Source organism: Salmo salar, chromosome 15 (assembly GCF_965601325.2).
Source record: "Salmo salar chromosome 15, fSalSal1, whole genome shotgun sequence".
NCBI lineage: Eukaryota > Metazoa > Chordata > Actinopteri > Salmoniformes > Salmonidae > Salmo > Salmo salar.
In genome coordinates this window covers 92,249,618-92,275,624 of record NC_138305.1, presented here as the reverse complement: position 1 = coordinate 92,275,624, position 26,007 = coordinate 92,249,618, and the positions used below count along the sequence as shown (strand labels likewise).

At 43.7% G+C, this 26,007-nt stretch overlaps 1 pseudogene across 1 annotated transcript; it reads left to right on the top strand.

Moving 5' to 3' along the window:
- The first annotated feature begins 1,392 nt into the window (after nt 1-1,392).
- Nucleotides 1,393-24,183, top strand: LOC106572499 (PAN2-PAN3 deadenylation complex catalytic subunit PAN2-like; annotated as a pseudogene). Its single transcript, XR_014380543.1, has 21 exons — nt 1,393-1,677; nt 2,314-2,483; nt 6,131-6,255; nt 6,395-6,472; nt 6,597-6,874; nt 6,968-7,313; nt 7,547-7,643; nt 7,756-7,878; nt 8,044-8,163; nt 8,309-8,437; nt 8,712-8,911; nt 9,280-9,428; nt 9,533-9,639; nt 9,729-9,827; nt 11,830-11,915; nt 12,391-12,532; nt 12,730-12,867; nt 22,350-22,493; nt 22,672-22,851; nt 23,153-23,244; nt 23,374-24,183. The product of XR_014380543.1 is annotated as a PAN2-PAN3 deadenylation complex catalytic subunit PAN2-like (transcript).
- Nucleotides 24,184-26,007: the final 1,824 nt, after the last annotated feature.

The window sequence follows — 26,007 nt, the reverse complement described above, 5'->3', positions numbered from 1 at the left end:
GGGGTAGCTAGCTAGCTTTAGCTTGGTACCTAGCTTGCACCAATACAACCAGCCTGAAAACAATGACCAGTAGAAACTGCAGTCATTTTCATTATTCTTAGCAATGATTTAGGAATCCGTGTGAGTAACTATTAGCTAGGTAGCCACTTGTTGTTCGCCTATTGAAATTGAACTTGATGAAAAGAAAAGAAATAGCCAGCTACTAAACCCTGTTGCCCAAAGCTAACGTTATAAGCAGCCAGCTAGCTTCATGATGCTCGACGGTCCCGTCGAGCATTTGCGGTTTGCCTTCAAAATAAAATAACCTTTTGGAAAGTGATGCAGAAGGTTACAATCGGTGGAATCATGCCATATTTAGACTAGGCAATGTTAAACAAGGTTGGAATGTGAAGCAATGGAATGGGGTATCACTCTACTAGGTGACACCCACAGAACACAACTTTGAAGAGTTTACGCAATATTAGCATTGTAGCTCTTATAGCGGGGCTGTGACTGTGTGAAATCACCTCCCCAGTCAGCCTATTGTGTGTATTGACATTCATATTACACTGTACAGCTTTACCAAAGGATTGGGGATCAATGAGGTATCAGTCTACTCAATACCCAATATATTTTTCCAAACGTCCTCTTCAGAGTTATCAGACTCCACAACATCTACGCAGTATTGTTTTTCTTATGGAACAGTGTTCAATACACATACGTTGACAATAATAAACAATTGAGGGTTGGTTCTGAACTTTGTCGTTTCGTGAATGTTACACTATTTTCTCCGGAAGTACTTGGTTGTTATGATGAATGAAACAATCATGGCTCCAGTGAAGTCTACATAACACAATTATCACTTGATATTGATAAGCTATTTGGGGCACAGTGTACATATATACATTTGGTAAACGATTGATTTATTAATTTCCATTGATTTTGAGAATGGGATTCTAAGGAGTTGTATTCAAATTGTAGCTCGCAACTAAGGGTTACTAGCTAGTTAGCTAGCCAACAGTTGCTTGAAAGCCCACTTGCTGGGCCGATACAGCTACCTAGTTTGTCCTATTTGCATTGCATTTGAATATAATGAACACTACTATTGCAATCCAGTGCTAGCAATATTGTTACCTAGCCTACGAATCCAGCAGACCAACAACAATAGCCCTGACGACCTACCTATTATGCTTAATGAGTGTAGGTATAATTAGTTAGGAGGTGCCCGACAGGCATGCAACAGGGCCAGTTTAGCTGTAACACCAAGAGGCCATTGGGGTTGTAATAAGAATGCTATCAAAGATAATTAATAACCTATAGCTAACTGGCTCATACAGTTAGTATATAAGCCAAGATGCAAGCCTATTTGAACAACATGCACCCATTTTATTTTTTAAGTCAGCTGTCCTCATGATGAACTTTGACAGTCTGGACCCAGGTATGGGTGAATACGCACCAGCCCTCCATGGGAGTCAAGAGCCAGGTATGGAGCCCTCAATGGGCCCACGGCTCAATCCTGTCTTGTTGCAAGGTGTGGCGCTCAATCCAGATGGTCTTACTGTGGCCGTACCCGAGTCTGTGCACATGATGGAAGGGATGTTCTCTGAACTCCACAGTGTGCATGCAGAAGTGGGCGTTCCTCTCACAGCAACTCACTTTGACCTGCAAGAGGAGCTGCTCTGGATGGGGAACCACAGGGTAAGAGACAAATTATTATGCCAGAATATAGGGTATTACTGTGTTAGGTTCTAATTATCAAAGTAAGAACTCGACGGACACTATGAAAGCTTAAACCAAGTTTATTCTTCCCAAAGGATCGAACAGCTGAACCGACAAAAGACATATTAACACAAGCACTGATATTTAACCCTTTCTCCTATGCTGAGTCTCCTACACATCTGAACAGCCAATGCATCTCTGTTGCTAGACAGAACCTTAGTGATACCTGTTCTTCCCCACTTCATCTGACCTGACCTCTGCCCCAAAATGCTCACTCCTCTTATCAGTGCTGCCACAAGTGATCATTTTCCCTGCACTCAGCACATTCCAAACTTAATTGCACCCACCATATACCTTCCTCCTTACAGATAACCATTAACTTCTGGTATAGACTCTCTCTATACCAGAAGTTAACTCTCACTCAATATTTCAATAGGATACCTGATAATTAACCCTATTTGAAGTTTTAGGAGTCAGAACCCAGAATCCATCAACTGGTACTTGGAACATGAAGTGCGTCCACAAATGTTTTGTACACTTTGGTGTACAAATATGGGCTATTCAGCAAAAATGTTCTACCATACACACTTGTTTCCCCACTCTCTTTTTCCATAGGGGCATGGAATGTCCTTCTTTGGTCCCAAAATGGGTCGCTATTTTTCTTTCCAGGCGCACTCAACTGATGATATTCGTCAGATTCAGAGCATGGAGACAGGGGTTCTGTTTCTCTCTAAGAGTAATCTCAAGTGCCAAACTCGTGGAGGCCTTGTCATGTTCGACTACCTGTGAGTTGAATTCAAATGATAATTCACATTATTGTGGTTTTCTTACTGATTTATTTATAATTTTATTTAAGCAGGCCAGTCAGTTAAGAACAAATTCTTATTTACAATGATGGCCTACCAGAAGGCAAAAGGCCTCCTGCGGGACAGGGACTGGGATAAAATAAAAAATAAAAAAATAGGACAAAACACACATCACGACAAGAGACACAACACTACATAAAGAGAGACCTAAGACAACACCATAGCATGGCAGCAACACATGAAAACACAGCATGGTAGCAACACATGGCAGCATCGCAACATCGGGGCGGCAGGTAGCCTAGTGGTTAGAGCGTTGGACTAGTAACTGAAAGGTTGCAAGATTGAATCCCCGAGCTGACAAGGTAAAAAAAAATCTGTCGTTCTGCCCCTGAACAAGGCAGTTAACCCACTGTTCCTAGGCCGTAATTGAAAAAATAATTTGTTCTTAACTGACTTGCCTAGTTAAATAAAGGTAAAAAAAAAAAGAATTGATAGCAGCACAAAACATGGTACAAACATTATTGGGCACAGACAACAGCACAAAGGGCAAGAAGGATGTCACGACACTGACGGATGGTGGCGCCCCTCCTCGACCGGGCGGCGCTCAGCGGTCGTCGTCGCCGGCCTATTAGCTGCCATCGATCTTTTTTGTTTCACTTTCTGTTGGTTAGGTCTAGGTAGGCACGCACCTGTTTTGGTTTAGTTATTAGTAGGGGGTGTTATTTAGTCTAGCAAGGTATGTCTGTGTTTGTGCGTGATTATTTTCGTCAGGTTGTACGTCTGGGGAACAGGTGTTTTTTTCCCTTCTGCCTGTGGGTTTTGTGGTAGTGTGTTTTGGGCTGCGTCCCTACGCTGTGTTCGGGCTGTTCATGGGTATTTGTTTTACCTTGCCCTGCCCTACCTGTTTTTGTCAAGTGTGGATTGTTTATTAAAAACGAGTGTTCACGGACTTGTGTCTCCTGCGCCTGACTTCAACCCTCCTGCTTCCTTGAGCATTCTGACTGAATCACGCACCAACTGGAGTCAGCAGGAGCTTCAGCGCCAACCCCGTCCATGGAGGAAAGAGTTGCCCAACACTCCACCCTGCTCCACCGTCTGGGTACCGCCATGGATCAGGTGTTGGCGCGCATGGAGAGCTGGGACCGAAGCGCTCTCGGCCCCACGAACGCGGCAGGTCAACAGCCTGCGCCCCAACCAGCACCCACAGCACCCAGTACCAGTGGGGTGAAACTCGCTCCCCCCAGGGAGTACGATGGGACGGCCGCTGGGTGTAAGGGCTTCTTACTCCAGTTGGAGTTATACCTGGCAACCGTTCGTCCCTCTCCCTCGGGGGAGGAGAGCGTCAGCGTCCTCGTCTCCTGTCTCACGGGTAGGGCCCTGGAATGGGCAAACGCCGTGTGGGAGAGTCCGGACTCAGCCAGGGACAACTACCCAGAGTTCACCCGCTGTTTTCTGGCAGTGTTCGATCATCCCCCGGAGGGGAGAGCGGCGGGTGAGCGGCTATTTCACCTGAGACAGGAGACGAGGAGCGTGCAGGACTTTGCTCTCGAGTTCCGGACACTGGCTGCGGGAGCAGGGTGGAATGAGAGGGCCCTTATAGATCACTACCGATGTAGTTTGAGGGAGGACGTCCGCCGGGAATTAGACTGTCGGGACACTACCATCACCCTGGACCAACTGGTTGACCTGTCCATCCGACTGGACAATCTGCTGGCCGCCCGCGGACATCCGACCCGGGCCCTGCTCATTCCACCCTCCAGCCCTCCTGCTCCCACGCCTATGGAGATAGGGGGGGCAGCAGCCAGGAAGACTGGAGGGAGGGTTCGCTCCTGCACCTCATGTGGTCACAGAGGGCACACTGTGGACCGGTGCTGGAGAGACTCACCCGGGAGTCCAGAAGGCAGGCAGAGGGCTCCTTTGACACCTCAGGTGAGTCAGCACCAGCCTCACCCAGAGCCCCCTGTCCATCACATGTATGTGTCATTGTCTTTTCCTTGTTTCTCCCCTCACTCCCGGCTTAAGGCGCTAGTCGATTCAGGCGCGGCGGGGAGTTTTATGGACCGTGGGGTCGCGGCGAAGTTAGGGATTCCCCTGGTTCAGTTGGACCAACCCTTCCCCGTGCACGCCCTAGACAGTCGACCACTAGGGTCAGGGCTGGTCAGGGAGGTCACTGTGCCACTGGTCATGGTAATGCGGGGGGGTCATGAGGAGCGGATTAGTCTTTTCCTCATTGATTCCCAAGCATTTCCAGTGGTTCTAGGGATTCCCTGGCTAGCCACTCACAACCCTAAGATTTCGTGTGGACAGAGGGCTCTTAAGGGGTAGTCAAATGAGTGCTCGGGCAGGTGCATAGAAGTTTCCATCGGTGCGACTACGGTGGAGAGTCCAGACCAAGTCTCCACCGTGCACATTCCCTCAGAGTATGCCGATTTGGCTATCGCCTTCAGTAAAATGAAGGTGAACGAATTACCACCTCATCGACGAGGAGACTGTGCGATAAACCTCCAGGTGGGCGCTGCACTTCCTCGTAGTCACGTTTATCCCCTGTCTCAGGAAGAAACAGCGGCTATGGAGACATACGTCACTGAGTCTTTGAGGCAGGGATACATTCGGCCATCTAACTCACCAGTCTCCTCGAGCTTCTTTTTTGTGAAGAAGAAGGAGGGAGGTCTGCGCCCGTGCATTGACTATAGAGGTCTAAATGCCATCACAGTGGGTTTCAGTTACCCACTACCTCTCATCGCATCGGAAATAGTCATTTCACGGGGCGCGCTTCTTCACGAAATTGGATCTCAGGAGTGCATATAATTTGGTGCGTATCCGAGGAGGGGACGAGTGGAAAACTGCATTTAGTACCACATCTGGCCATTATGAGTACCTCGTCATGCCGTATGGGTTAAAGAATGCTCCCGCAGTCTTCCAATCCTTTGTGGACAAGATTCTCCGGGACCTGCTCGTTCAGGGTGTAGTGGTGTACATCGATGACATTCTGGTCTACTCCGCTACACGCACCGAGCATGTGTCTCTGGTGCGTAAAGTGCTTGGGCAACTGGTGGAGCATGACCTATACGCCAAGGCTGAGAAATGTGAGTTTTCCAAACCAGCCGTCTCTTTCTTGGGGTGTCGCATTTCCACATCAGGGGTAGTGATGGAATGTGACCGCATATCAGCCGTGTGTAATTGGCCGACTCCCACCACGGTGAAGGAGGTGCAGCGGATTTTGGGATTTGCCAATTACTACCGGAGGTTTATCCGGGGCTTTGGGCAGGTGGCGGCTCCCATTACCTCACTGATGAAGGGGGGCCCGGTGCGGTTGCGGTGGTCAGCGGAGGCGGACAGGGCCTTTAGTCGTCTGAAGGTTTTGTTCACCGACGCTCCAGTGCTGGCGAGATGGAGATAAAATGGTCCAGTTGGAGTTTTTTTTAGTTGGGGAACATTTATTTTAAATGTTTTATGCAAACCATACACCCATGTTTACTTAGGTTCAAAGGTGACTGCTGAAAGGATGCTTGCAAAAATCAACATTTAGTTGAAACATGTTATAGTTTCAAATCAGTTTGGATGTGCATCTTGAATACTGTACAGTATAATGTAATTGTCTTAATGAATTCATGTGTGTATTTTAGAATGGAGGAGGGAGCTGACATGCATAAGCAGACTGCTTATGACAGAAAACAACACAATGCTCATGGGTGGGCTACAGAATTATGTGCTTGAATTTGACCTTAATACTGTGTAGCAGACACAAAAGGTATTGCATGACACCAGCATATGAAAATATAGGCCTAACTCTAAAGATGCAACACAATTTTGGCCTATATGCTCTTAAAAATAAGTGATTCAATAGGTAAATAATTGTACATATTGTGATCTTTCCTTCCTATGCCTAGTTTATGGTCGAGGCTCCAGGGGTAGCTATCATGCGGCAGTCCAATCGTGTCTTATTCTGTGGGAACACATCTGGGAAGGTAAGGACAACAAGAGAGGAAGGCCACTCATGTTTCTCAGTGTTTGGAAGATGTTCCGAGTTATTTTTTTTTACATCCTTAACCATTCGTATATATCTCACCTTCTTGCCTTCCACATAACCAGGTGTCGCTTTGTGACCTGCGCACCTTCAAGCTAGAACATGAGTTTGATGCCTTCTCCGGTAGCCTGTCAGACTTTGATGTCCATGGTTGCCATGGATATCCTGGCTGCGTGTGGGTTCTCCAGTCGAGGAATGAACGAACTAGCGTGTGACCGCTTCCTCATGGTGTTTGACCTGCGCATGATGCGCGCTGTGACACCACTCCAGGTGCACGTGGACCCCCTCTTCTTGCACTTCATCCCTACGTACACGTCACGCCTGGCCATCATCTCACAGACAGGTATTGATCAAATGGAGAATGTGTTTGTTGTGCAGCCTGCTAGCTGTATTTATCAGAGAAAATAAGACTGACTTTCTTTTCCCTCCATCCCAGGACAGTGTCAATTCTGTGAACCCACTGGGCTAGCCAACCTGGCTGATGTCTTCCATGTCAACACCGTTGGCCAGTTACTCATGAGCTTCGACGTGTCCTCCAGCAAGCAGGCTTTGGCCTTTGGGGACCCTGGGGGAGGTGTGCACCTTTGGTCAGACGCCCCAGAGGTCTCCTACAACGGTTATTCACGGGAGACCGAATTTGCTCTGCCCTGTCTGGTGGACTCCTTGCCTCAGCTGGACTGGAGCCATGACCTGTTGCCCTTGTCCCTCATCCCCATGCCCTTTACCAGCTCAGAGCCACTACTGTCAGACTGGGTCACCACACAGGCCACTCCCAGCCCTAGGTAGGTAACACATTATTTTAAGACAAGTTTTGTGACCTTTTGGGGACTAGATCTGCTAAAGTAGGCTATGTGGTGAATTCACTGTTTCTTGAGGTGGGGTAACACCAACCTCTCTCCAAAATGTCCCTTCACAAGGAGGGCAGTGCTCTCTGGCTTTTGATAGATGTCTTGTGCCCGAAGAATGACTAAGTTAAAATAAGTATCCAAATATTTCTCACCTTTTTTCTGTCCAGACGAGCACCCCCAGTGGACCCAGAGATCCTGCGTACGATGAAGACTGTTGGGTTCATTGGTTACGCCCCCAATCCTCGCACCCCTCCCCGGAACCAGGTACGTCAATCATCCACAAATTCAGTGTCTCAAATTCAGTGTCTCAGAAAGAGTTGGGTTCTGAACTATGCTTGGCTTGTATAAACATCCTCTCCTGTTTGCTGTGTTTCAGGTTCCTTACGAGATCAAGGAGGTGGAGTTGGACTTTGACAACTACAATCAGGGGCTTCCTGAGTCTCCTATTGGTCGAGATGAAGAACCACACCTCTACATGGTACCCACAAAATACAGGAAGGTGTGTCCCTTACTTATTACATTGTTATCTACTTGTAAATGTGAAATGTGTGGTTCAATAGTATGGATTTGTGTTATGAGCACAATGTGGTTCAATGTGGTTTTGAGATTAGCTTGTTGTGTCAATGAGAAGAGCTTACATCTTTGATTGTTTTGTGCCCATCAGGTCACCATCAAATACTCCAAACTTGGGCTGGAAGACTTTGACTTCAAACATTACAACAGGACCCTGTTTTCTGGCCTGGAACCTCACATTCCCAATGCTTACTGTAATTGCATGATCCAGGTCAGAATCGGAAATGTGTGGCGTTCATTTATATAGCGTAAATATACGGTTGATTTATCCATGTTTTTTTCGTATATTATTTCCTTATTTGTTCCCATTTACAAATAACAGTGAGTATTTTCCCCCTATGTGTCTGATTGGTTAGGTGTTGTATTTCCTGGAGCCAATCCGCTGCCTGGTCCAGAACCACCTGTGTCAGAAGGAGTTCTGTCTGGCGTGTGAGCTGGGCTTCCTCTTCCACATGCTAGATCTGTCACGAGGAGACCCCTGTCAGGTAGTCACCAATAGCCATGACACATCTCACTCTGTCCTATGGCCTATCTTTCTATCCCTACAAAATAACATATTCTTTGCATGATAGAGCACTGTAGTAGTGTGCTTATGTAACAGAGTTGTAATAAAGACAGTTTGATGGAGTTGTAATAGAGTGGTAATAGAGCACTGTAATAATGTGTATGCATGCACTGAACTGACTGACCATAATTAAACCGTCCTGCTGCCTACTCCCATTGCCATTCACTCATTGCAACCACTGTCCCCTCTCACAGGCCAGTAATTTCCTCAGAGCTTTCCGAACTATCCCGGAGGCGTCTGCCCTGGGTCTGATCCTGGCTGACTCTGATGAGCAGACGGGGAAGGCCAGGCTGGGCCGTCTCAACCAGAGCTGGAACCGCTTCATCCTCACCCAGCTCCACCAGGAGACCCAGGAGCAGGAGGGGTCACAGGCCTACCGAGGAGCCAGCAGCAGGTGACACTGATCATTTACACATTTTTACTGCACCTTTTAACTTTTGTTTTAACATTTTTACGCCCAAGCAATCAAAAAACCATGCACCTGGCAACTGTGTCAGCGTGCATTGCTTCCGGCCCGCCACAGGAGTCGCTAATGCACAATGGGACAAGAACATCCCTGCCGACCAAACCCTCCCCTAACCCGGACGACGCTGGGCCAATTGTGCGCCGCTCCATGGGTCTCCCGGTCGCGGCCGGCTGCGACAGAGCCTGGACTCGAACCAGGATCTCTATTGGCACAGCTAGCACTACGATGCAGTGACTTAGACCACTGCACCACTCTGGAGGCCAGCTTTTTCTCCTTTGTTGCTTTATTTGTTACAGTGTTCTGGGCTCCTCAGGAGAGTCTGTAATTGGAAGGTAGTTTGGGTGTGAGGTTGAGAACAGCAACCTGTGTCGCTGTGGAAAGGAGACAGTACGCTCCTCTCTCACCTTGCTCTTCACCATGCACTACCCTGAGCAGAACTCACTTGGTAAGTTTTCCCCAAATGATCTTTACTCTGCCAACATTTGACTAGTATCAATGTTATTTGTATTTATTGATCATATATTGGTGTTTTAAATCCTATTCTGTTAGATAAGACGATAAAGGAGTACGACTTTGCTGAGATCATGAAGAAGAGTATATGTCTGGAGCAGAGTACACAGGCGTGGTGTGAGAACTGTGGAAAGTACCAGCCCACAGTAAGTGACCCTTGTTTAAAAATGGGTTGTTTATTTATTGTTTGAGTCGATTCTTTAATGTGTTTTTTTCCCCCTCTAACTATCTGTAGGTGCAGACTCGGAACATCCGCTGCCTTCCTGATGTACTGGTCATTAACTGTGAGGTGAACAGTGTCAAAGAGGCTGAGTTCTGGAAGGCTCAGGCAGAGGTGAGCCTCAAATTCCAATCCAAATCAAACTCTTCATGATCAGTCAATTCGACCACTTGAGTATTTCCTCCTACAATGGCAAATCGAGAGCTTGGTTCTATCTGCATTTTTGTCATAATTGAGTTATTGACATAGCCTTGTACTGTTCAACGTTTTCTATCTACAGTCGTGGCCAAAAGTTTTGAGAATGACACAAATATTAATTTTCACAAAGTCTGCTGTCTCAGTTTGTATGATGTCAATTTGCATATGCTCCAGAATGTAATGAAGAGTGATCAGATGAATTGCAATTAATGGCAAAGTCCCTCTTTGCCATGCAAATGAACTGAATCCCAAAATAACATTTCCACTGCATTTCAGCCCTGCCACAAAAGGACCAGCTGACATCATGTCAGTGATTCTCTCGTTAACACAGGTTTGAGTGTTGACAAGGACAAGGCTGGAGATCACTCTGTCATGCTGATTGAGTTCGAATAACAGACTGGATGCTTCAAAAGGAGGGTGGTGCATGGATATTGCTGCCAGTAAGATTGCACCTAAATCAACCATTTATCGGATCATCAAGAACTTCAAGGAGAGCGGTTCAATTGTTGTGAAGAAGGCTTCAGGGCACCCAAGAAAGTCCAGCAAGCGCCAGAACCGTCTCCTAAAGTTGATTCAGCTGCAGGATCGGGGCACCACCAGTACAGAGCTTGCTCAGGAATGGCAGCAGGCAGGTGTGAGTGCATCTGCACGCACAGTGAGGCGAAGACTTTTGGAGGATGGCCTGGTGCCAAGAAGGGCAGCAAAGAAGCCACTTCTCTCCAGGAAAAACATCAGGGACAGACTGATATTCTGCAAAAGGTACAGGGATTGGACTGCTGAGGACTGGGGTAAAGTCATTTTCTCTGATGAATCCCCTTTCCGATTGTTTGGGGCATCCGGAAAAAAGCTTGTCCGGAGAAGACAAGGTGAGCGCTACCATCAGTCCTGTGTCATGCCAACAGTAAAGCATCCTGAGACCATTCATGTGTGGGGATGCTTCTCAGCCAAGGGAGTGGGCTCACTCACAATTTTGCATAAGAACACAGCCATGAATAAAGAATGGTACCAACACATCCTCCGAGAGCAACTTCTCCCAACCATCCAGGAACAGTTTGGTGACGAACAATGCCTTTTCCAGCATGATGGAGCACCTTGCCATAAGGCAAACGTGATGATTAAGTGACTCGGGGAACAAAACATCGATATTTTGGGTCCATGGCCAGGAAACTCCCCAGACCTTAATCCCATTGAGAACTTGTGGACAATCCTCAAGAGGCAGGTGGACAAACAAAAACCCACAAATTCTGACAAACTCCAAGCATTGATTATGCAAGAATGGGCTGCCATCAGTCAGGATGTGGCCCAGAAGTTAATTGACAGCATGCCAGGGCGGATTGCAGAGGTCTTGAAAAAGAAGGGTCAACACTGCAATATTGATTCTTTGCATCAACTTCATGTAATTGTCAATAAACGCCTTTGACACTTATGAAATGCTTGTAATTATACTTCAGTATTCCATAGTAACATCTGACAAAAATATCTAGACACTGAAGCAGCAAACTTTGTAAAAATTTATATTTGTGTCATTCTCAAAACTTTTGGCCACGACTGTATATAGTACTCTAAATAACCAAATTAATGTTGTTAAGTTCAAAAGAATACAAGATAAAAAAATTGCTGACACCATTGAAACCAATGAGGGTTCAGAACTTTATTAAAGCCAATTATCTCCAAATCATCTTTTTGAAGATATAACTTTCTAATCTCAAGCTCTTGAAATGCTGAATGCAGACTGCTATTGATATTTACAATGACATGATGGCCATCTATTTGATTTAGTTATTAGCTATAGTAGCACATTAGAGATTTAGTTCTTCAATTAGAACTCTTATCCCAATGATGTTGGTTGTGTTTCCAGTGTCAATAATATTTTGGTACAAAGTTATTAGAATGAATCAACCTGTTCCTCTCTCCACAGTATGCTTTCATCAAGGCCAAAAAGAAAGAGGAAATGGAACCCCTTAAGCCCAAAGAACCTCCACAACCACATGAGTGGTGCTTAGAGTAAGGATGATAAAAATATATATATATATATATTGATGGGAAAGCTTGTTAAAACAATGAGCTGACATTTTGGTTTTTGAAATGTTACCCTGCATCGGGTTAGCCTATTCTATGGGCGACTAAGTGAAACATCTGTCGATGTGCCCTTGAGCAGGGCACTTAACCCTAATTGCTCCTGTAAGTTGCTCTGGATAAGAGCATCTGCTAAATGTTTAAAATGTAATGTAAATGTAAGCCTTCCCTGTAGCTCAGTTGGTAGAGCATGGTGTTTGCAACGCCAGGGTTGTGGGTTTGATTCCCACGGGGGGCCAGCACAGGAGAAGAAAAAAAAATGTATGAAATGAAATGTATGCATTCACTACTGTAAGTCGCTCTGGATAAGAGCATCTGCTAAATGACTAAAATGTCAATTCAGGAAGTAAACTGAAATTCAAATTTTTCTCATTGCATTTTTGATGACCTTCATGTTGTTTAGGGAGGAGCTGGTCAATACGGAGGGCCTGACCTTTGACACCAGAGTGGAGGACCTACGTCACATCTGGATCCCTCTCACTCTGAAGATGTCCATCAGCAAAAGCCAGGGCCTGGAGATCAGCAGCTGGCCAGAGGGAGAGGAGGTGAAAGACACAGAAGAGCCAATAACTACTTCACATTCATAGGCTCACTCACTAAATCATTTTTCAAGACTTCCATGATTTTTCCATTTTGCTCCTTGTTTTTGTTTTGCCATACTGGTTTCATAGTTTGATAGAATGATCTGTATTAGTATGTCTGTTGTTGAATTGAAATGACAACACTTTTATCAATATTTTAGCTGAGCTCCACCGAGGAGGCTGAAGGAGCGTCTCTCTATGACTTGGTGGTTACTGTTCCTCATGTAATGGACGCTCGCACCGGGGACAACTTGGTAGCACACATCAAAGTGGGAGAGACATATCACATCAGAAAAGAGGTGAGTGGATGGATAGATCTGTTATAGACAAAGTAAGAACATCAACGGAAAGAAAGAAATTCTCACTACAATACATATGAATCGAAAGTTAGCCAAATTAGATAAGATTTTGCTACCATGGAAAGGATAACACCTGTCCATTTGTGGAGAAATCGCCCTGATTAATTCTTTAGTCATATCCCAGTTTGCCTATTTACTTATGGGCCTGCCTATACCTAACAACTTGTTTTTTAAATGATATGAGCAAAAAATATTCCACTATTTGGAACGGCAAGCCAGACAAAATTAAAACGGGCCTATTTATATAATGAATACAGTGTATTCGGAAAGTATTCAGACCCCTTGACTTTTTCCACATATTGCTACGTTACAGCCTTATTCTAAAATTGATTCCAAAAAAATAAATCCTCATCAATCTACACACAATACCCCATAATGAGAAAGTGAAAACAGGTTTTTAGAAAAACAGAAATACCATATTTACATAAGTATTCAGAACCTTTGCTATGAGACTCAAAATTGAGCTCAGGTGAATCCTGTTTCCATTGATTATCCTTGAGATGTTTCTACAACTTGATTAGAGTACAGCTGTGGTAAATTCAATGGATTGGACATGATTTGGAAAGGCACACACCTGTCTATATAAGGTCCCACAGTTGACAAAGCAACAACCAAGCCAAGAGGTTGAAGGAATTGCCCGTAGAGCACCGAGACAGGATTGTGTCAAAGCACAGATCTGGTGAAGGGTATCAAAAGATTTCTGCAGCATTGAAGGTCCCCAAGAACACAGTGGCCTCCATCATTCTTAAATGGAAGAAGTTTGGAACCACCAAGACTCTTCCTAGAGCTGGCCGTCCGGCCAAACTGGGCAATCGGGGGAGAATGGCATCGGTCAGGGAGTTGACCAAGAACCTGATGGTCACTCTGACAGAGCTGCAGAGTTCCTCTGTGAAGATGAGAGAACCTTCCAGAAGGACAACCATCTATGCAGCACTCTACCAATCAGGCCTATATGGTATGCCTATGTGGCCAGACAGAAGCCACTCCTCATTAAAAGGCACATGACAGCCCGCTTGAAGTTTGCCAAAAGGCATCTAAAGACTTTCAGACCATGAGAAACATCATTCTCTGGTCTGATGAAGCCAAGATTGAACTCTTTGGCCTGAATACCAAGTGTCACATCTGGAGGAAATCTGGCACCATCTCTACGGTGAAGCATGGTGTTGGCAGCTTCATGCAGTGGGGATGTTTTTCAGAGGCAGTGACTGGGACACTAGTCAGGATCGAGGGAAAGATGAACGGAGCAAAGTACAGAGAGATGCTTGATGAAAACCTGCTCCAGAGCGCTCAGGACCTCAGACTGGGGCGAAGGTTCACCTTCCAACAGTACAACAACCCTAAGTACATAGCCAAGACAACGCAGGAATGGCTTCGGTACAAGTCTATGGGTGGCCCAGCCAGAGCCCGGACTTGAACCCGATCGAACATCTCTGGAAAGACGTGAAAATAGCTGTGCAGCGACACTCCCCATCCAACCTGACAGAGCTTGTGAGAATCTGCAGAGAATAATCAATCAATCAAATGTATTTATAAAGCCCTTCTTACTTCAGCTGATGTCAAAGTGCTGTACAGAAACCCAGCCTAAAACCCCAAACAGCAAGCAATGCAGGTGTAGAAGCACGGTGGCTAGGAAAAACTCCCTAGAAAGGCCAGAACCTAGGAAGAAACCTAGAGAGGAACCAGGCTATGAGGGGTGGCCAGTCCTCTTCTGGCTGTGCCAGGTGGAGATTATAACAGAACATGGCCAAGATGTTCAAATGTTCATAGATGACTAGCAGGGTCAAATAATAATAATCACAGTGGTTGTCGAGGGTGCAACAGGTCAGCACCTTAGTAGTAAATGTCAGTTGGCTTATCATAGCCGATCATTCAGAGTATCTCTACCGCTCCTGTTGTCTCTAGAGAGTTGAAAATAGCAGGTCTGGGACAGGTAGCACGTCCGGTGAACAGGTCAGGGTTCCATAGCCGCAGGCAGAACAGTTGAAACTGGAGCAGCAGCACGGTCAGGTGGACTGGGGACAGCAAGGAGTCATCAGGCCAGGTAGTCCTGAGGCATGGTCCTAGGGCTTAGGTCCTCCGAGAGAGAGAAAGAAAGGGAGAGCATTAGAGAGAGCATACTTAAATTCACACAGGACACTGGAGGCTGAGACAGGAGGGGTCGGGAGACACTGTGGCCCCGTACGACGATACCCCCGGACAGGGCCAAACAGGCAGGATATAACCCCAATGGGAGAATGGGAGAAACTCCCCAAATACAGATGTGCCAAGCTTGTAGCGTCATAACTAAGAAGACTTGAGGCTGTAATCGCTGCCAAAAGGTGCTTCAACAAAATACTGACTTAACCTCTCCAGCGTCTCATCCCGTCAGCGGGATCAAAATCCAGCGAAAAATCATATCGCCAATTAGCATTAAAAAAAAATCATAATTTTGCGCCACAGCGCATTTTGAAAAAAAATTGTTCCCATTTTCAACGGCCTACTAATCAAACTCAGAAGCTAGGACATGCATATACTTATTATATATGGATAGAAAACACCCTAAAGTTTCTAAAACTGTTTGAATGGTGTCTGTGTATAACAGAACTCATATGGCAGTCAAAACCCCGAGACCGATTGAAACAGGAAGTGGAATTCTGAATTGTGGACTCGACTTCTCATCTTTCCCTATTAATCACACCGTTAACAATGGTTCAATGAGCACTTCCTATTGCTTCCACTAGATGTCGCCAGTCTTTTCACAGTGGTTTGAGCCTTATACAGTCGAAACTCGGTGAATGAGACGCATTGGAAATTGGTCACAGGGGATGGGCCATCACCATTATGACGCCGGCGGCCCTGTCTACCCCCACCTTTGGAAACGTTTTAAAACACTCTGCAACCGTCCCCGTCGAATCTTATTGGCTCTCTAGGTGTTACAGGCCCTGAAGATTAATGTTTTACAACGTTTGACATGTTTGAACGAACCTAAAGGCGGGAAAATCTAATTTTTCCGAAACTGCAGCCCTGCGCACGTCGGAGCATTTGGAGGCAGCCCTAGGACGCGCTACCAACAGCAGGCTAATGGAACATGAAGGATGGACTTTTTCGACCGAAAATACATCCGTTGTGGACCTGGGATTCCTGGAAGTGCTTTCTGATGAAGACAACTCAAGGTAGGCGATTATTGACAATATTATACAAGATGAGATGTGACATGCGATTGTTCCAAGATGGCGCCGAGCTCGGTTTATTAGCTCATTTTCTGAGTATCGCATCTCCTTTTATCGCAAAGTGTGATTACCCAGTAAAGTTAATTTAAAATCTGGTATGACAGGTGTTCTCAAGAGATATTCATCTATAAATGTTAGATTGACAATATAAATTTAAAAAATCGTTTTCGAATAGTAATTTAGGGAATTGTAGCACTGTTTCCCGGGACGCATTTGAGGGGAAAATAGTTAGTCAACGTCAGACGCCGATGTAAAATGCTGTTTTTATATATAAATATGACCTTTATTGAACAAAAGAATGCATGCATTGTGTAACATGATGTCCTAGGTGTGTCATCTGATGAAGTTTGTAAAAGGTTAGTGCTGCATTTAGCTGTTTTTTTGGTTATTTGTGATGCAAGTGGTTGGTCGGAAAATGGCTATGTTGCTGCTTTTTACGATGGACTCATCTAACATAATCTAATGATTTGCTTTTCCTGTAAAACCTTTTTGAAATCGGACAACGTGGGTCGATTCAGGAGAGGTGTATCTATAAAAAAAAAAATATAATATATATATATATATATATAAAAAAAAATTATGCTAATTGGCGATATGGTTTTTCGCTGGATTTTGATCCCGCTGACGGGATGAGACGCTGAAGAGGTTTTAAGAAGCGCGGCTTGGCGGGTCATGTTTAGGAGGACGCATGACTCGACCTTCGCCTCTCCCAAGCCCGTTGGGTAGTTGCAGCGATGAGACAAGATTGTAATTGGATCGCAATTGGATATCACAAAGTTGTGGAGAAAAAGGGGGTAAAATTACACACAAAAAAAATGTATATTCTTTGTAAATTATATCCTAAATAGGACTTGTGGAGCTATGTCACACATGCAGTTAACAAAAATATATGGAAATGTCTGCGCTATGCAAAATTACAACCAACTGATCGTAGCATTACTGCAAAAATGGAGGAGGCAAGTGAAAAGGGGAGAAGGTAAGGAACTTGTCAGTTGGCCCTGCATTTAAGACCAAAATTAGCTAAAGAAAATTGTGATGAATTAAAGTATACCAGTTTCATTTAAGGACCAAAAAATTGACAGCTGCGCCATACAGGTTGCAAAATAGTTGGAAGGAGATTTTTTTAATGTACTGATTCCATGGCACATGGTTTATGAACTGATACACAAAACGACGCCGGATTCAAAACTTCAAGTTTATTTTAAATTATTATACAAAATTCTTGCAACCAAAAGATATATATATATATAGACCAATTATATATGTGGGGGATACGACCATCCCAGCTCTGCAGATTTTGCTGCGAAGAGACAGAATCATTAGATCACTTGTTTTGGTACGTATATGTAGCTTGCTTTTGGTCGCAGGTTCAGGAATGGCTGAAGAATTGCAACATTTACTTGGAGCTAAATCTGCAATTAGCACTGCTTGTTGATTTGAAAAGTCATAGTCAATCGATCAATAATATAATAACTCTTAGCAAAGGTGTTTCTTTAATTTATAATCTGTAGAAACTATGAGAATAGAAAGGTTCAGAACTTTTGTGAAACAGCACAGTGGAAAGATATATGGCAGCTAGAAATCAAAACTGGATAGTCTACGGTGATAAGATGTGAGGGGTTGAAGTTTGGCTGAAGGCTGGGACTAAAAACAAACAATAGTTAACTAACTAATGTAAAATATACTGTCCATGAAATGTATGTAGTATGTAAAAGCTGGAAGTGGAAGCATAAGTATACATACACGGCTGGACAAGATGGAAACGGACACAGTGACAGTGCGCACCGAGGAAGAGAGGTCACGGACAGACAGAGCTGAAACTTCACTGCTTGACATGTATTCTGGTTGAGAATAAAACGACTGAACAAATGAACAAGGAAACAGCACAGCAAGTAAGTGAAAGAAATAGGTTTTGATTATGTTTTACTGGTAATGGGGACATACGTAAATGCCAACAAAATTAATTTTTGGTCAGTGTGGTGTGTCTGTGTGTGTAATCTGTATTTAACTAGGCAAGTCAGTTAAGAACAAATTCTTATTTACAATGACGGCCTACCCCGGCCAAACCCGGACAACGCTGGGCCAATTGGGTGCCGCACTATGGGACTCCCAATTGCGGCCGGATGTCATACAGCCTGGATTCGAACCAGGGACTGTAGTGATGCCTCTTGCACTGAGATGCAGTGCCTTAGACCGCTGCGTCCATGTGTGTGTGTGTGTTAACTATTTAACTGTACTAGAATGCTTAAAAAGCTGCAAAAAATGTAAATATCGGTTATCGTTATCGTTGTTTTTGGCAAGGAAAATATTGGATGTCGGTATCGGACAAAAATGTAATATCGGTGCATCCCTCGTTTTTTCCCCTCAGCAATCTACACACAATACCCCATAATGACAAATCAAAAACAGGTTTGTAGAATTTTTTGCAAATGTATTAAAAATACAAAACTGAAATATCATGTTTACATAAGTATTCAGACCCTTTACTCAGTACTTTGTTGAAGCACCTTTGGCAGCGATTATAGCCTCGAGATATCTTGGGTATGACGCTACAAGCTTGGCAAATCTGTATTTGGGGAGTTTCTCCCATTTTTCTCTGCAGATCCTCTCAAGCTCTGGCAGGTTCTGACTGAGCTCAATTGTCATGAAATGCATATACAGTGATTACTTTTTTGTCTCTTTCATACAAACTTTGAGAAATAACGAGGAGCGCCCACAATGTTTTTTGTGTGGGGAAGTGCTTAGTAATGAGTATTAATACAAATGAATAAAACGACACGTCCTGACCAAACATCCAGGCACAGCATGACGGTAAACCCAGGGAGTTATTTCAGAACAGGGCAGAATGCTTCAGGAAACAGTGCTTCGAAAGTGGAAAGGTAAGTCAACTAACAAGGCATTGTTGTTATTTTATAACAGGTGATGATAAACAGAAATAAGGGAGTACTATCTCTCATTGTGGTAGATGTGAGTTTATCTTTAAAACAATCCCCTTGCCTTGTAACGTTACACAGCTAATAGCTAACGTTAGCCAAAGCAAGCTAGTAGCTACTGTCACGGCTCCTCCTCTGCAGTGCACTCCAATTCAATTATCATGGAGTAGAGTTCTTGGTCTAAACAAATTTGGAGTAGAGTTCTTGGTCTAAACAAATTGTTAAACTTTTTAGAGGCAGCGGAGGGTCATTAGTGATTGGAGCTGGCGTGATTGGAGCCACCTGGGCCCAGGGTATAAAACTGCACCCCTAATATCTCTCTATCTCTCTATCTCTCTATCTATCTATGAATGAGCCGGCCTGTGACACTACTGATAGTGCAACCCTAAGAAACAGTACAGATGAAGATGGAAAATTCAGGCCTACTGTACATTTTACTGTAGAAATTATTGTTGAAAACAAGTTTAGGTTGGAACTGTTACAAGTAATAATTTGTATTCTGAACTGGAATAAACTGATTGATGCAAGATGCTTTTTGAGATGAACACAGTTCTGGTTTGCTCATCTGCAGCAGGAAGTGGTCTCCTGCCTGACTGAGAAAACAGTAGATGTTCAGATCCAGTTTGGCACCACATACCTATGCAAGTCAGGGTTCTCAAGTACTGAAACAGTGTCAATGCTGAGCATCACCTCAGTGTTACACTGTCAAAAACTGAGCCCAGAATATACATGCTTGTTGGAAACTTCAACCAGCCACACATCTCTCATTAGGACTGTGTTCTGGTCTACATCTGTGTGATGTGATCAATCAGTTTATTCCAGTTCAGAATAAAAAATATGCATTTTAACAGCAACAGTTCCAACCTAGACTTTCTATCAACAATAATGTATACAGTAAGATGTACAGTAGGCCTGAATTTTTTTCAATCTGTACTGTTACTTAGGGTTGCACAATCAAAACGCCTGTGTGTTCTGTTATACATATGTGTGATGTGATCAATCTGTTTATTCCAGTTCAGAATGAAATGATGTATTGTATTTTAACAGCAACAGTTCCAACCTAGACAGGTATGTAAGTGTTTTTAATGGGAAAAAATAAACATTCGATGTATGGGTATTTCATTGTTATTTGTTTTTGTCTATATTGCATTTTTTGGGGGGCATAAAGGCAATGAAATGTACCGATATTTACGTATAGTTGCATATTTTCCTAAGCTTGGGTCCCAGGAAAACACAGAATTTCTCATTTGGGTCCCAGGCTGAAAAAGTCTAAGAACCCCTGCTCAAGGACATTCAGAGACTTGTCCTGAAGCCACTCCTGCATTGTCTTGGCTGTGTGCTTAGGGTCGTTGTCCTGTTGGAAGGTGAACCTTTGCCCCAGTCTGTGTTCCTGAGCACTCTGGAGCAGGTTTTCATCAAGCATCTCTCTGTACTTTGCTCCATTCATCTTTCCCTCGATCCTGACTAGTCTCCCAGTCCCTGCCGCTGAAAAACATCCCCACAGCATGATGCTGCCACCACAACACTTTACCGTAGGGATAGTGCCAGGTTTCCTCCAGATGTGACGCTTGGCATTCAGGCCAAAGAGTTCAATCTTGGTTTCATCAGACCAGAGAATCTTGTTTCTTATGGTCTGAGAGTCCTTTAGGTGCCTTTTGGCTAACTCCAAGCGAGCTGCCATGTGCATTTTACTCAGGAGTGGCTTCTGTCTGGCCACTACCATAAAGGCCTGATTTGGTGAAGTGCTGCAGAGATGGTTGCCCTTCTGGAAGGTTCTCCCATCTCCACAGAGAAACTCTGAAGCTCTGTCAGTGGCCATCAGGTTCTTGTTCACCTCCCTGACCAAGGCCCTTCTCCCTCGATTGCTCAGTTTGGCCGGGCGGCCAGCTCTAGGAAGAGTCTTGGTTGTTCCAAACTTCTTCCATTTAAGAATGATGGCGGTCACTGTGTTCTTGGGGACCTTCGCTGCAGAATTTTTTTTGGTTCCCTTCCCCCAATTCCTTCAACTTCATTGCTTGGTTTTTGCTCTGTCAACTGTAGGACATTTTTATATAGACAGGGGTGTGCCTTTCCACATAATGTCCAATCAATTGAATTTACCTAACCAAGGCTCTTCTCCACCAATTGTTCAGTTTGGCTGGGCGGACAGCTCTAGGAAGAGTCTTGGTGATTGCAGACTTCTTCCATTTAAGAAAGTTTGAGGCCACTGTGTTCTTGGGGACCTTCAATGCTGCAGAATTTTTTTAGTACTGTTCCCCAGATCTGTGCCTCAAACAATCCTGTCTTGGAGCTCTACGGACAATTCCTTTGACCTCATGGCTTGGTTTTTGCTCTGACATGCACTGTCAACTGTGGGACCTTATATAGACAGGTTTGTGCCTTTCCAAATCATGTCGAATCAATTGAATGTATCACAGGTAGCAAAGGGTCTGAATAGTTATATAAATAAGTTATTTCTGTAAAAAAGAATATATATATATATATATATATATATATATATATATATATATATATATATATATATATATTTGCAAAAATGTATATATATTTGCAAAAATGTATAAAACCTGTTTTCGCTTGGTCATTATGGGGTATTGTCTGTAGATAAATTAGGAATTTATTTTATAAGTTTTAAAATAAGGTTGTAACGTAACAATGTGGAAAATGTCAAGAGGCCTGAATATTTTCAGAATGCCCTGTAAGTCAGAGTATGCTAGGTCAACAATGTATCTGGGTAGAAGGTTCCTGTAAGTACAGATCCGGGATCAGTTTTTCCTGCCCAGATCCTAACCTTAACCATTAAACAAGTGTATAATAGGGGCAGTGTCACGTCCTGACCAGCAGATGGAGCTATTGTATTAGTTTTGGGGTCAGGACGTGGCAGTTTGTGTATGTGAATGATTGTGTTGTTGATTGGGACTTCCAATTGAAGGCAGGTGTGTTGAGTTGCCTTTGATTGGAAGTCCTATATAGGTGTGTGTGTTTTTCTTTGGGGTTGTGGGTGGTTGTTTTTGCACTGCGTTTCTAGCCTGCAGAACTGTAGCTGTTGTCACTGTTATTGGTTTGTCAAGTGGATGCTTTACTCCTTTTTTTAAATTAAATGAGTATTCACATACCTGCTGCGCCTTGGTCTTCTCTCCATGACAACTTCTGTTACAGGCAGCTTCACCCTAGCAACATGGCAATGAGGATAATAATTAACAGTGATACATTAGGGAGCTCTGCTTGGAGATCTGCTGTTTAAATTCCCCCTTATGGACCGGATACTGTCTTTATATAGGAGGATGCAGAGCTACACAGCGACGGCACCAAGTCCACCATTAAGCCCAGTCAGATGTCTGTGGCACGGATCACCTGCGTGCGTGGTCAGGGTCCCAACGAGGGAGTACCGTTCATCGATGACTACATCTCTACTCAGGAGCAGGTAATGCAGCCCCTCTCGCCCTGGCAATAATAATGACTACATTAACAGGATGGATGGATGTCCAGATAATTATTGCTATGCAGTAAAATCTGATGTGACAGCTTCCTAACAAAGCGACCTAGATTCAACTAATCTTAGTTCTTAAAGTTTATTCTTCCTCACGGTTTTGCTGGTGCAGGTGGTGGACTATCTGACCCAGTACTCAGGCATCAAACCAGGTGACCTGGATGCTAAGATTTCCTCCAAGCACTTGACCACTCTGAAGTCAACATACCTGAAGCTGCGCTTCCTCATTGACACCGGAGTGCACTTTGTTGGCCATGGTTTACAGAAGGACTTCCGGGTTATACATTTGCTGGTAAGTTTGTATACTTAATTTACCTGATTTTTAAATGGAATGAATTTTACCTGTGTTTCTATACCCCTGGATGCAGTTTTAGTAAAGATTATGGGCCGGTTTCCGGGAGACAGATCAAGCCTAGTCCTGGACTAAAAGCATGCTCAATGGGGAATCTCCTTTGAAAAATGTTTAGTCTAGGACTAGTCTTTATTTGTGTCCAGGAAACCAGCCCTATTGGTTAGCTATGTTAACAGTAGACAGGGTAATTTCAATGGAGGGAGTGTGGGAGCTCATCTCTGTTTTGATGTACCTTGCTCAGGTGCTGAAGGATCAGGTAGTTGACAGTCTACCTGTTCCATATGCCCATTAAGAGGATCATCTCTCTGCGCTTCCTTGCCTGGTACTTTCTGGGTAAGAGCTTATACTCCTCAACCACTGTTTTGGTCATATAGAAATTACTACTTAGTCTGCCATTTTCCAAATTCATCCACGTAACAACCAAATTGTGTGAAATGGCAAAACTTCTACTTGTTTCTCCAGACCTTAACATTCAAGGTGAGACCCATGACAGTATTGAGGACGCACGGACTGCCCTTGCTCTGTACAGGAAGTACCTGAAACTGAGTCGTGGAGGAGGGAACTACGAAGTCCGCAAAGTTCTGAAGGGACTCTATGAGAAAGGCCGCAAGCTAGACTGGAAAGTCCCTGACTGTGACACAGATGGTCAAGGTAGCCCAAAAAGTATGAAACTGGCATTGCATTAGAGGGTGTAATGTTGGTGGGATCTGGATATTATTGGGGCTAACTAAACTTTATTTTTATTAGCAGTATACGGGATCTATCAATCCACGTTGATTGAATGTAGTCCCCTCAGTACAGTCTTCCCCTCAGTGAAGGGACTGTGAAGAGTGCCTGAAGACATTCCTGCCAAACTGATTTAATCATGGTGTTTAATCAGTTCAATCAGCCTTTTATTTTGTATTGTTTAAACCAGTACTCACGAGGTATTGACTCCCATAAAGTATGAAACTGGACAAGTTATCGACAAGAGCAGAATGCTGAGAGGTTGTCAGTGTTCCAACTTTCCACATAATCTTGCTTGCCTGTACAAGTACCCTGATCTGACGCAGCCATTTACATTATTTGAAAAAGGACTGAACAGTTTTGATCTTCTCAAACGGAAGTCAAAACAATTTCTACTTTCATTTAGAATTTTTCTTTGTTTGTAAAGAGTGTTTGTCATTATGCTGTACATTATGCCGCTTACATGGGCAAATAATGTTAAAAATGTGAAACTTTTTATAGTGATGTTTCTTTTTATAAAAGCTTAATACAGTACACTGAATTGTATATTCATAGTTATGTTTTCTTCCAAATTCACATTTTATGATAAGTGGGAGATAGACATTTAGCTTAAAAGCTAGAATCCTCAGTTGCTACATCTACTGATACATTCATGATATATGCCCATTGATTCTTGAAGAATATAACTTGTAAATATTCCTCATGAACTTATTTCAACTGTCATACCCCATCAGAACCGAAAATATAAGGGTGTTTTACACCAATGTTTTTAAACAATGTGAAATGTAAACAAACACTATATAGCCTCAAAACATGGTTAAAACGATGATTTTGATATCATTGAGTCCTTGCATCCACAGCCCTGTCTGAATTTGAGAGGGGTTACATTTCTCCTGTTTTTACCAAAACAGAGGTGGGGTATCCCATGTTTCACTTTGAGGGTTAATTATCCCATATATTGTAGTGTAGTGCGACATTGTGTGACGGCACGCGTTTATAGCACCCTCTGCTGACCATACTTGGAGAAGTTTGCTTCTGTAATTCCAGGTGAGACGGGTGTAATAATTCATCTTGAATACGTTAACGCAGGCTACTTCCAGTCTGCTTGTCTGACCATAATAAACCATTGGAAAGTTTTCCCGCAACACTCTTTCTTGGCCTAATTTTGCAATGTCCAATACGTTTTTGTTAGCTACCCTACATTTGTGCAGGAACGACGTGTAGGCTATTTACTTTTGCAGGGTTTGAAAAAGTTTTTCTGGAGCAAGTAAAACATTAGATTTCATTGCTTAACGCTGCATAGAGTTGTAATTTAAATGAGCTGACACTGGGTGAGCGTATTTATAAATGTTAATATGGATTTGAATTAGGCCTAAAACGTGCTATTTGTGTTATTGGACGGGATCCTGCGATGACGACCACCCAACGTTTCATTAGCCGTGCGCTAAACCGTGCTGTTACGTCATCCGTGTCTCTATTGTGACGTATGAGATTAAGTTGTTTTCAATGTCAGACAATGGCTAATCATACGGTCATCATTTTCTACAAGACAGGTCATGAGGCATTCGATCAGCAGACATCTTACCAGCCAGCCATCCTACTCAGTACACCCCTAGATCATACTCCACCGTCTCGACAATTATGATCGGACAGAAGAACAAAGTAAATCCTGTGTTTCTCTACTATAAAATATCCCATAGCCAAATATCCAGTCCATAATAATGCCAACGGACTTTTCGACTGCAATCAATTTAGTCGCCATATGCCTATTAATGTTTTATGATACGTTTAGCAGATTATGTCCTTATTAAGCCGCATACAGACAGTCCGCGAAAACGCTGCTGCCTCTATTCGTTTTCAAGTGAAAATATATTTCTCAAGCGGAAGAGAAAAATGACCAGCACGTGCGGCAGTAGTTGCGGTCGGTAGCTAGCTGCGCCTTCGATGCCGCTGGGTGGGAGGCAAATCTGTCGCTGGCTTTCCATAGAAACCAATTGAGGGGGCTACGTTTTCTTTCGCTGTGTGTAGACCATTGATCATGTTCAAAAAAAGTTGCTAGTTAGAATAGAAGCCTACCAAAAAAAAGGGTTATTAATTTGCCCCTGTAGGAGAACCCTTTGGATAACCTTTTATGAAGGTTCTATGTATAACCATCCACAACTAGATCTAACTTAGAGGGTTCTATGATTTCCATACAAGGACAAATGAAAGAAGCATAAGGGGTCTTTGATTGATATTGTTGCTGTATGGGAACCGTTTTTGGTGCAATGTAGAACCAATTTTTTAAGACCCATAGAGGGTTCTTTGATTTGTCCCTTTAGGCCAGTGTAGGGGAATGTTTTTGTCATGCTATGTAGAACTATTTTTTGA